We start from the raw sequence: 9,620 nt of genomic DNA on the forward strand, positions 1-9,620 counted from the left end.
ATCAGAATTATAATAAATTAATATACTATCAGGATTAATACATTATATATAATAAGTTAACATAGTATCAGGATTCTAATAAAATAAAATCTATTGTGATAAATCAATACATTATCAGGATTCATATATTATATGTAATAATATACTACCAGTGTTATAATAAGTTAATATACCACTATAATACATACACTATCAAGGTTAATATACTGCATATAATAGATTAATATATTAATTATATTAATTGTAATAAATTAATAAGCTGACATACTATTGATACAATAAATTAATAAATAATTAACATTTGCTGTTCTGAGCCCCTTGGTGTTGGGGAGGTGTAGCATTTTTCTTACTTGCCTCCACCTGCCATGGGCACAGGGCTCTGACAGCTGGGCTATCTCCCACAGTGAAATCAAGTCCTCTGGGTCGTTACTGCTGAGATGTTCAAAGACCACATGCATCACAGGTGCAATAGTTTCATATCAATCCTACATCCGCAGTAAAATAAAGAACCAACCGTGGCCATAGCAAGAGGCTCCGGGGTCCCTCTCCAAGGTCAGTGTAAGGACACTTACATGGGCTCATAGGGGCTTAAGCAGAAGCCAACCATGATGTAAATTCCCACTGCCTCGGAAGTCTTGTGCTCGGGAAGATCACACAGGTGAAGTCCCCTTCCAACCTCTATCAGAGAACGATTTCACACAGTCAAAAAACTTGGTTAGAAGGTATTTTCAAGGGACGCTACACAGCAATAGCAAGTTTTAATAAAATTAAGTTATTTGGTGGAGGGACACCTGGATGGTTCAGTGGTTGAGCATCTGCCTTTGGCTCAGGTCGTGATCCCGGAGTCCTGGGATCGAGTCCCGCATCGGGTTTCCCGCAGGAAGCCTGCCTCTCCCTCTGCCTGTGTCTCTGCCTCTCTCTCTCTCTGTGTGTCTCTCATGAATGAATAAATAAATAAATAAATAAATAAATAAATAAATAAAGTCTTTTTAAAAAAGTTATCTGGTGGGTATATGATGCCAACTGAATTACCTTAAATTATTCTGCAGAACAACAATACAGTTGAATATAACCGATGTCTACAACTGATGTGGTGTAATGATGCCTCGGAAGCAGGTAAAATGTCCCAGTGATTTGTGAATCACACACACACACACATCTTTAATGAGAGAGGTGGGAGAGGACAGGTGTCAGCTCCATCTCTTAGGACAATGACCCCTTCCTAAGGTAACTCATGACCCTATCATGTGGTTTTTCATCTGAACGGTGGGAATAATAGCAGAGTCACTGCTATTATTTGGATATTCAGTATGAATGGATAAATGTATAGATGATAAATACGTAGGCAGATAGATATGATGAAAGGATAGATAAATGATGGATAGAAACATAGATATTGGGATGGATGGATGGATGGATGGATGGATGGATGGACAGATGGGACAGATAGATGATGGATGGACATATAGTTCAGATAAATAATGGTGGATGGATGGATAAATAGATGATAAATATGGGTAGATAGAAAATGTATAATTTTGATAGATGGTTGATAGGTACAGATAGATGAGAATTTATAGATTTGATAAGTAAAAGATAGGAGATTGGTAGATATAAAAAGAGTTAATTTATGTGATATGCTTTACATATTACATGAATTTCTACTTATTCCCATGCAGTTGAGCTTCTCATGAGGGGAGCCCCACAATTAGATGTCAGTGATTCCCACTGCAATTTGGATACGATGGTGCCACCTAACAAACTTTAAAAACCAAGTTTTTAAAAAAATTCCCAGGTTCCTAGAATATTAAAAACAACTGGCAACGCTCCAGCAAGGACGCGTCTGAAAGGAGCGTGCAGCCACCCCGAGGGAGGGGTGCTTCACCACGTCATCGGCTTTTGTCTGTCGCGCACCAGAGCAGATGCACGTGTGCTCCTGGTTTGCTCATGTTGGGAAACATACTTAGGTTGTTAATATACAGATTCTAGCCTGTGCCCTGAGAGACTCTGGAGATCCAACGCATTTGGAAAATTATTTTCAAGGCTGACGTCACTCTTTCATCATTTTTGGAAGAGGCTGTGGTCAGGTACCAGTTTTGCTCAAACAGATATGCCAAGTGGATGAAGGAGTCTGTACCTTGGGAGGCGCTGACCTAAGTGCAATGAGTGAGTACTTGTTTCCAGCTTCTGCTGGTGACTCACCACAACCTGTCGGTGTTCAGAGTCTGAGCCCTGGCGGGGTGGAATCTGAAAGGATGAGGTTTGCCTCGGCCAGCAGGATGCAGGACTGGAAACGTCAGGCGACCTTAGCCCCTCTACCCTCAGCGTGCATCGGAAAAGGATTTCCCTCTGCAGGTTTTGCTGCAGGCCGTCAGCCCCTCCAAGTCCAGAACGCGTAGATTTTCAGGCAAGGCTGAGCTCAGCTATGGACAGCCTGCAAAGACCCTTTCTCCAAAGAAGGTCACATCCCCAGGATCTAGGATCTGGAGACCTGGTATTTTGGGGGACATTTTTCCAGGTTCTTAGAGGAACGCGTTGCTACAATTTGGAAGGGGTGTGTTTTTATTTTTTTTTAAATTGTGAGCAATCTCATCATCTGGGAAAATGCTGAAGCAGGGATACCCAGCGACTGTAGCTCAAAGCTGTCTCTCTGCTGGAAGAAAGCCAAGTGGCGTTTGAACGGAAACGGATCTTGGGACTTTTCCCTGTAGGGTTAACAGAGAGCTCAGAGGGGTCCCAAGAGGTTAAATGGACCAACTGGGGCCAGACCCCAGCCAGAAATTTCCCTAATCTTGCTGTTTCTCCAAGAGAAAGTCAGATGATCTTCTACAGCGGCCGCTTTCCTGTTCCCATCCTGCTCTTTGTGCTCCTGGAAGACGCAAGGAGACTCTACAGGATAAGAATCAGTGACTCTCTGGCCAGCGCGTGTCCCTGAACGCTTGGATGAAAACAACCCCACGTGTCAGGAGCAGAACCCACCCTCGAAGGAGCTCACGGGTCCGACGTGCTAATGTGTCAGAGAAGGTGAGCAAATGTCAACCATGCGAGGAAGAAGAAAACGTCTCGCGGCCATTGAAACCCGGGGAGGCCGATGCCTTCATCATCACCGACTTCTCCCCACCACGGGAATACATGGTCTTACCAAGGGAAAGGACATGAATAAACTCCACAGGATTCCAACAGAACTCCAGGGGATGAATTCTTTTTCTTTTTTTAAGCTCTCTACATCTGGAGCTTCTAGATTCTGTCAATGGTGCATATTTTTTTAAATAATTGACATATATTGAACCTCTCCATATGACCTCAAGATGCTGCTGGTAAGCTCTTCGTGCTTCCCTTTCACGGCTTGACAGAGCAGGTTACAGAGGATGGGACTTTTGATATAAAACATACAGACTCTCTTCTTATTAACTTTTGTAGGTTTTTTCTTTTTTTATATCTGCAGACGATCTTCCCAGTGACAATGGTCATTCCTTTTTTCAATCATAAAGACGTTAGGGTACACCCTTGAGTTTCTCATAAACTCCTTTGGTCATGAGAAGGAAACTTTCCATCATTAATGGAAAGCACATGCTGAGGTTGCGATGACATCAGTCTGATTCCTGAAGAATGAGGGGACTTTGGGATTTCTGGGCTGTTAAGAAAAAATAAAGCAACAAAGAAAGAGAAGGAATGGAAAGGAGCCATGGGGCTGACTCAGCACTCTCAGGGAAACCAAGGAAAACACAAGGAAGAGGATCAAAGTGCAGGAGTGAGAACGTCCCGTCGTCGTATCAGGGGGCATGAGGCACTGACTCATGGGCACTCAGGTGGCTTCTGGGGCTGGTGTCATCGAGGTGGAAGGTGGCAGATGTCATTGGCCATTGGAGGTATCGCGGCTCCAGGAGGAAGCCTGTCTCCCTGGTGAGAGTCCCGAACCCCCTCCGAACCCCACTGTGCTCAGCTCGCCTGTATCCCTGACCGCCCCCATGACTCATGTCTTGACCACAGACATTGACCCACCCACGCCGGCCTCCTGGAGAGGCACCTCCTGAACATTCGCTTGGGCTCCTTCTAGGCCTTTCCCTCCCCCGACTGTCCATAAATACCAGATGGCAGATGCTGCTCAGCACCATTTGCAGGAAAGCCACAGCAGATGCTGTCCAACGGCCCTGTTTTCGCTGACACGGTTGCTCTTGACCTCATCCTTCCCCAAGGCTGCTGTCCATTCTGTGTCGTTCCCATGGGCAGCGAGCGTCTTCACACACGGACCTCCCTCCTGGCTGCCAACCCTGGGCATCCGCCCACAGTTCAGCCCAGCTCCTGGTTCTTCTGATGTGGCCCCAGGAAACAGGGCCCCATCTCCTTCCCAACCCAGGAACTTTCTGTCAAGAACATATGTTCTGTGAGATGCTCAGCACCGTCTCCCTGCCCCGTGTCCTATACTCATGTCAGACTCATCCCAAAGTCCCACCTGTTCCAACATCCCAGTCCCCACTTCACTCCATTCTTCCCTTTGTCCCTTTGTCATAGAGCACCTGAGGGGCTGCTGGGCACACATTTGCCCTGGTGGGTGCCTTTCCCCACCTCCCTTCAGGCACGGCCACATGGGGCCACGTTGCAGCCATGAGCTATGGAAGCAATGGGCTGGCCTCCCAATGCCTCCTTCCACTCCCTTGAAAGTCAGGTCCCACTGGGGCCATGTGATGACCCAGGAGACGGGGATTCCACCTGCTGTGATTTTCTGTCCCCCGGGGCTTACTATGCACAAGTGCCTGCTGTCCAGTCTTGAAGACTGACTGCTCTTTCATATACTTTGACTCTTTATTTCTCGATTGCTGGAGGCTGGAGAGTAAACGCTTGACCAGACACGGGAGGCCACCTGACATGTCCTGTTGTTGCTGGTGACTTTCTCATCCTTACGACTGAATGCCCACATCTTGGGAGGTGTTTAAGCACTGAATCTCTGACTCTGCGGAGAGGGCTGTCTACCCACGGTGGAAATCTGGAGGGAATTAATGAATTTGTATTTCTTTGATGTCCCGTGCTCCATTCTATGAATAACCCAGTCCAAGTGGTTTGGTCCCTGTGTTAAAAGTTTACGTCATTAATACTGACCCCATTCGCCACATCTAAGGGCTAAACATGTTCTCCATTCAATGGGCATTCTTAAAACATTCCTAGGTTTTCTTGTGAACTAAAGAAATGAGATTTTCCAAAGGGTAAATGCCATGGATTGCAGAATATATATCACTGGATGACAGTAGTGATGGTGGCACAGATAATTTCTGGCTAATGAGCCTGTGCCAGCAAATAGAAATAAATATCTGCCATGGACCCTTGAACCATGTGGCTGTGATGTGCACGTGTCCACTGACACACGGATTATTCTCAATACATATGGTACAGTCCCGTACACGCATTTTCTCTTCCTTACAGTTTTCTGAATCACATGTTCTTTTATCCACCCCACTTTGCTGCAAGAATACAGTATATGATACACATAACACACAAAATATGGCTTAACTGGCTATTTATATTACTGTAAAGTCTTCTGGTCAATGGTGGGCTACACATGGTTAAGTTTTGGGGACAGTCCAAAAAGCTATATGTGGATTTTCAACTGTTTGGGGGCAGTCAGTGCCCCAAACCCACACGTTGTTCAAAGGTCAACTGTACTTTAGCTTATAGTTGAATCTACTTTCCTAAGTTGTAGCTATTCACTGACCTTAAGGGACATCTGGGCTTTTTGCCACCCTCTGCCCACACATCCCAAATATAAGAATTTATAGAATCGTAAAGCTCAGCCCCAACTACAGATACCCCACCCCTTTACTGCAGAGTTCACACCCAGGACTGTAAATCAAAGTCCCAGGGAGAAGATTATCAGAATTCAGGGGCCCGGCCCTGTCCCTGGCATCCTGGCTTAGTAGGTTTGGCAAAAAAGAGAGAATCTTAACCATCTTATTTGGGGGAAAAAAAAAGTCTCCAGATATTTCTGATCATCTCCACTTCCAAAGTCTTCATTATAGAGGGAAATAGTGCCTTCAAAATAGTTAAATTTCTCAGTTGATCATATTTCACAATTATGTGGATAAGAAAATGACACATTTGCAGGCAAGAGCCCAGCGAGGACGATAATTTCCTTCTGTATGTTCATTAGCAAACTGGGACAATGTCTCTTGCCTCCTGCCAATTTCTGCAGAAGCTGGGGCCACGTGTCTTCAGCTGGCTCACCCCCCAACTCAGGCGGCCGTATCTCTACTGGATGGAAATTACGCTGGCTCGCTTGTGGTTTGCAAGACAGGATATGAGAGCATTTGAGCAAGCAAAGGGACAGAGCTTCAGGGAGTGCTGAGTGCAGGGGCCTTGGTAGCAAAGGGGAAAAACAAATGGGAAACAGAAATGCAAAGATCTGCTCTCCTCCAAGGCCTGAGGAAGGCAAGAAAAGAGCTGCTGGTAAGAGTTGGATGAATAAGTGCAGATAATTGGTGGATGGCTGGGCTGAGGGAAGGCTGTGTAGACTCTGTCCCCATGCCAACACAGAGCAGGCACATGGCTGGGAGAGAGATTGGCAGTTATGGTGTCACGGTATGGAAACTGAGTCGAGCATATGCATGGAAAGATGCTCCACATCCCTCATCATCAGTGCCAATCAAAACCACCATGAGATCCCATCTCATACCTGTCAGAATGGATACAATGAACAACACAAGCAACAACAGGTGTTGGCGAGGATGCGGAGAAAGGGAAACCCTCGTGCACTGTTGGTGGGGATGCAAACTGGTGCAGTCACTCTGGAGAACAATGTGGAGGGTACTCAGAAAAGTTAAAACCCAAAAGAAATGAAAATAATAATTTGAAGAGGCAACTGCGCCATTATGTTTATTGGTGCATTATTTACGATAGCTGAGATATGGAAGCAACCAAGTGTCCATGGATGGATGAATGGGTGAAGAAAGGTACACACACACACACACACACACACACACACACACACACAGTGGAGTATTTTGGAACATTACTCAGCAATAAAAACAGATGAGATTGTGCCATTTGAGACAACATGGATGGAGCATATTAAGCTAAGTGAAGCAAGTCAGATGGAGAAAGACAAATCCCATATGATTCCATTTATATGTGGAATGTAAAAAAAAAAAAAAATGAACAAACAAAAAAAAGCAGAAACAGACCCGTAAGTAGAGAGAGCAAAGTGATGGTTGCCAGAGGGGTGGGGTTCTGCAGGGAGGGGCAACATGGGTGGAGGAGAGTAGAAAAAAAGAGGCTTCCAGTTACAAAATGGGTAGGTCCCAGGATGGAAAGGTCCAGCGCAGGGAATACGGTCAATGGTGTTGCAATAGAGTTGTACGGTGATGGGTGGCAGCTACAGGTGTGGTGAGCGCAGCATCGTGTATACAGTTGTGGAATCGCTGTTGTACACCTGAGACTAACGTAACTGTATGTGAGCTACAATGAAAAAAACAGAACAAAACAAAAAACAAAAAAAGTTGTCCCATCAACTTGGCATCGTCTCACTTCCTGTCACAAAGCAAGTTGTTGCTCGGAGGCAAGAAAAGCCACCCTGCGGGGCTGAAATCCTTTCCAGACTCAGTGAGGTTACCAAAAATGCCAGTATGACCACAGACGATGTGAGGGAATGATGTTTTCTCACGCGAAGCTCAAAATCTGGGAGCACTACCCTCCATCCTGCAAAATGCACCGCGATATCAAGAACCCAGAGCATGTCACACGAGGGGTGGGTGTCACACGAGGGGTGAGTACACCCTCGGGAAATACAGGTGGTTCCGCTGAAGATTGCGGGTCACAGTGGAAGACTCTTGATCCTAAGGACAAAAGACTTCAGACCCAGAGAAGTAGGATTTCTCTGGTCTGGGGTCACACATGATGATGGGTGCTGCTCCTTGGGGCAGAATGAAGATGATCGGGCGGCCTGACAACGAGTCCTTCCACCATCCAACGTCTTCGTAGATGGAGCCACCACCAGAAGCATCATAGTGTTCCAATGGCTCATCTTGGACTTAAGTGATTCTGGAAATTTCCAAACAGAGCTGGTCAAGCCTTGCACTGGTCCTTCGATTCTCTGACCCGGGAAGTTCTGTTGAGTGAGTTGGTGCTGTTTCGAGGACACTCCCTGCGCGGCTAACGAGTGCTGGGCTGGGTTCTACTGAATGCACAACCTCGGACCAGCTCACGCACTATCAGGGCGTGCTCTGCTTTCATCATGTTCTGTAGTTTTGAAAGAAAGAAGAGGGTTTTGCTCGAAAGACCCAGGTAATGACCGCTGATCTGAATTGCACGTATTTGATTTTGTTTATGGATAACAAAAATGTTTATTTTCTCCCAAATTCTGGACTTTTCTGATTGTATTTCCGTGGCATCATGTTCCTTTTTTTTTTTAAGATTTATTTATTTATTTGAGAGAGAGACAAAGAGCATGGGAACACAGCAGAGGGAGGGACAGAGGGGAAAGAGAGTGATAATCTTCAAGCCGACTCCCCCCCTCCATGTGTGTTATGACTCATGCAGGTCCACACAGCTCAGATCTATACAGGAAGAAGGTACATGCAGGTTAATCTGGATGAGAGTTAAAATCTTTCACCTTAGCAAGTTTGACCCAGAGGAGCTCCACATTCGGGGTCGTGACTATGTCGTCTATGCTCCCTCGGTGACGTTTCCATGGTGAATAGCTTCCCTCAGTGACGTTTGGTATCATTTGATTCTGTTCTTATTCGATTCGTTTTGGATTTAAGACAATGCCAGTTCTAGAAGGCTGCGTAGAAACAGTCTTGGTGTTCTCCGTGTGTAGGATAAGGATGAGGGTTTCAAGCCCGTAGACGCTTCTTTCTGCAAATCACAGGTGTCACGGCACATCTAGCCCGGGGTGAGATTCGCTAGTGTTAGGATGCCCCAGGTTAGAGTCCTCCACACCCGTTAACGTCACCCCCCTTCCTGAGCTATCCCACCACAACTCTGTCATTACATCACTAAACAGCACGCACATGCGGCCATATGAACTCCTATATACATGTGCATATAGATTATATGTTCATATGTATATATTATGTATATGTATATGTCATGTATGTGCATATAGAAAATGTACGTGTATATCATGTGTACATATATATATATTATGCACGTGTATGCATCTAATGTACATATATGTATGGTGTGTGTATACTATATATTATGTATATGTATAAAGTTTGTTATGAATATATGTATATATGTATTTATGATGTATATATATGTATATATTATGTATATATAATTCATATATATAGATATGTACAATGCATATATGTAGATATGATGTATCCATTATGTATATGTATATATAAGGTTTATATATTATGTATATATATGTGCATATGATGTATACACGTATTTTTTATGTATGTATAATGTATATATGTGTATATATTATGTATGTATCAGTGTATATATAATGTATATCATGTGTACATATGTATATATGATGTATATACAAAGTTTATATATTATGTATATATGTGTATATTATGTGTATACAATGTAGATATGTATACATCATGTATATATAATTTATATGTGTAGATTTTTTTACAAATTTATTTTTTATTGGTGTTCAATTTGCCAAC

Source organism: Vulpes lagopus, chromosome X (genome assembly GCF_018345385.1).
Source record: "Vulpes lagopus strain Blue_001 chromosome X, ASM1834538v1, whole genome shotgun sequence".
Taxonomy (NCBI): domain Eukaryota; kingdom Metazoa; phylum Chordata; class Mammalia; order Carnivora; family Canidae; genus Vulpes; species Vulpes lagopus.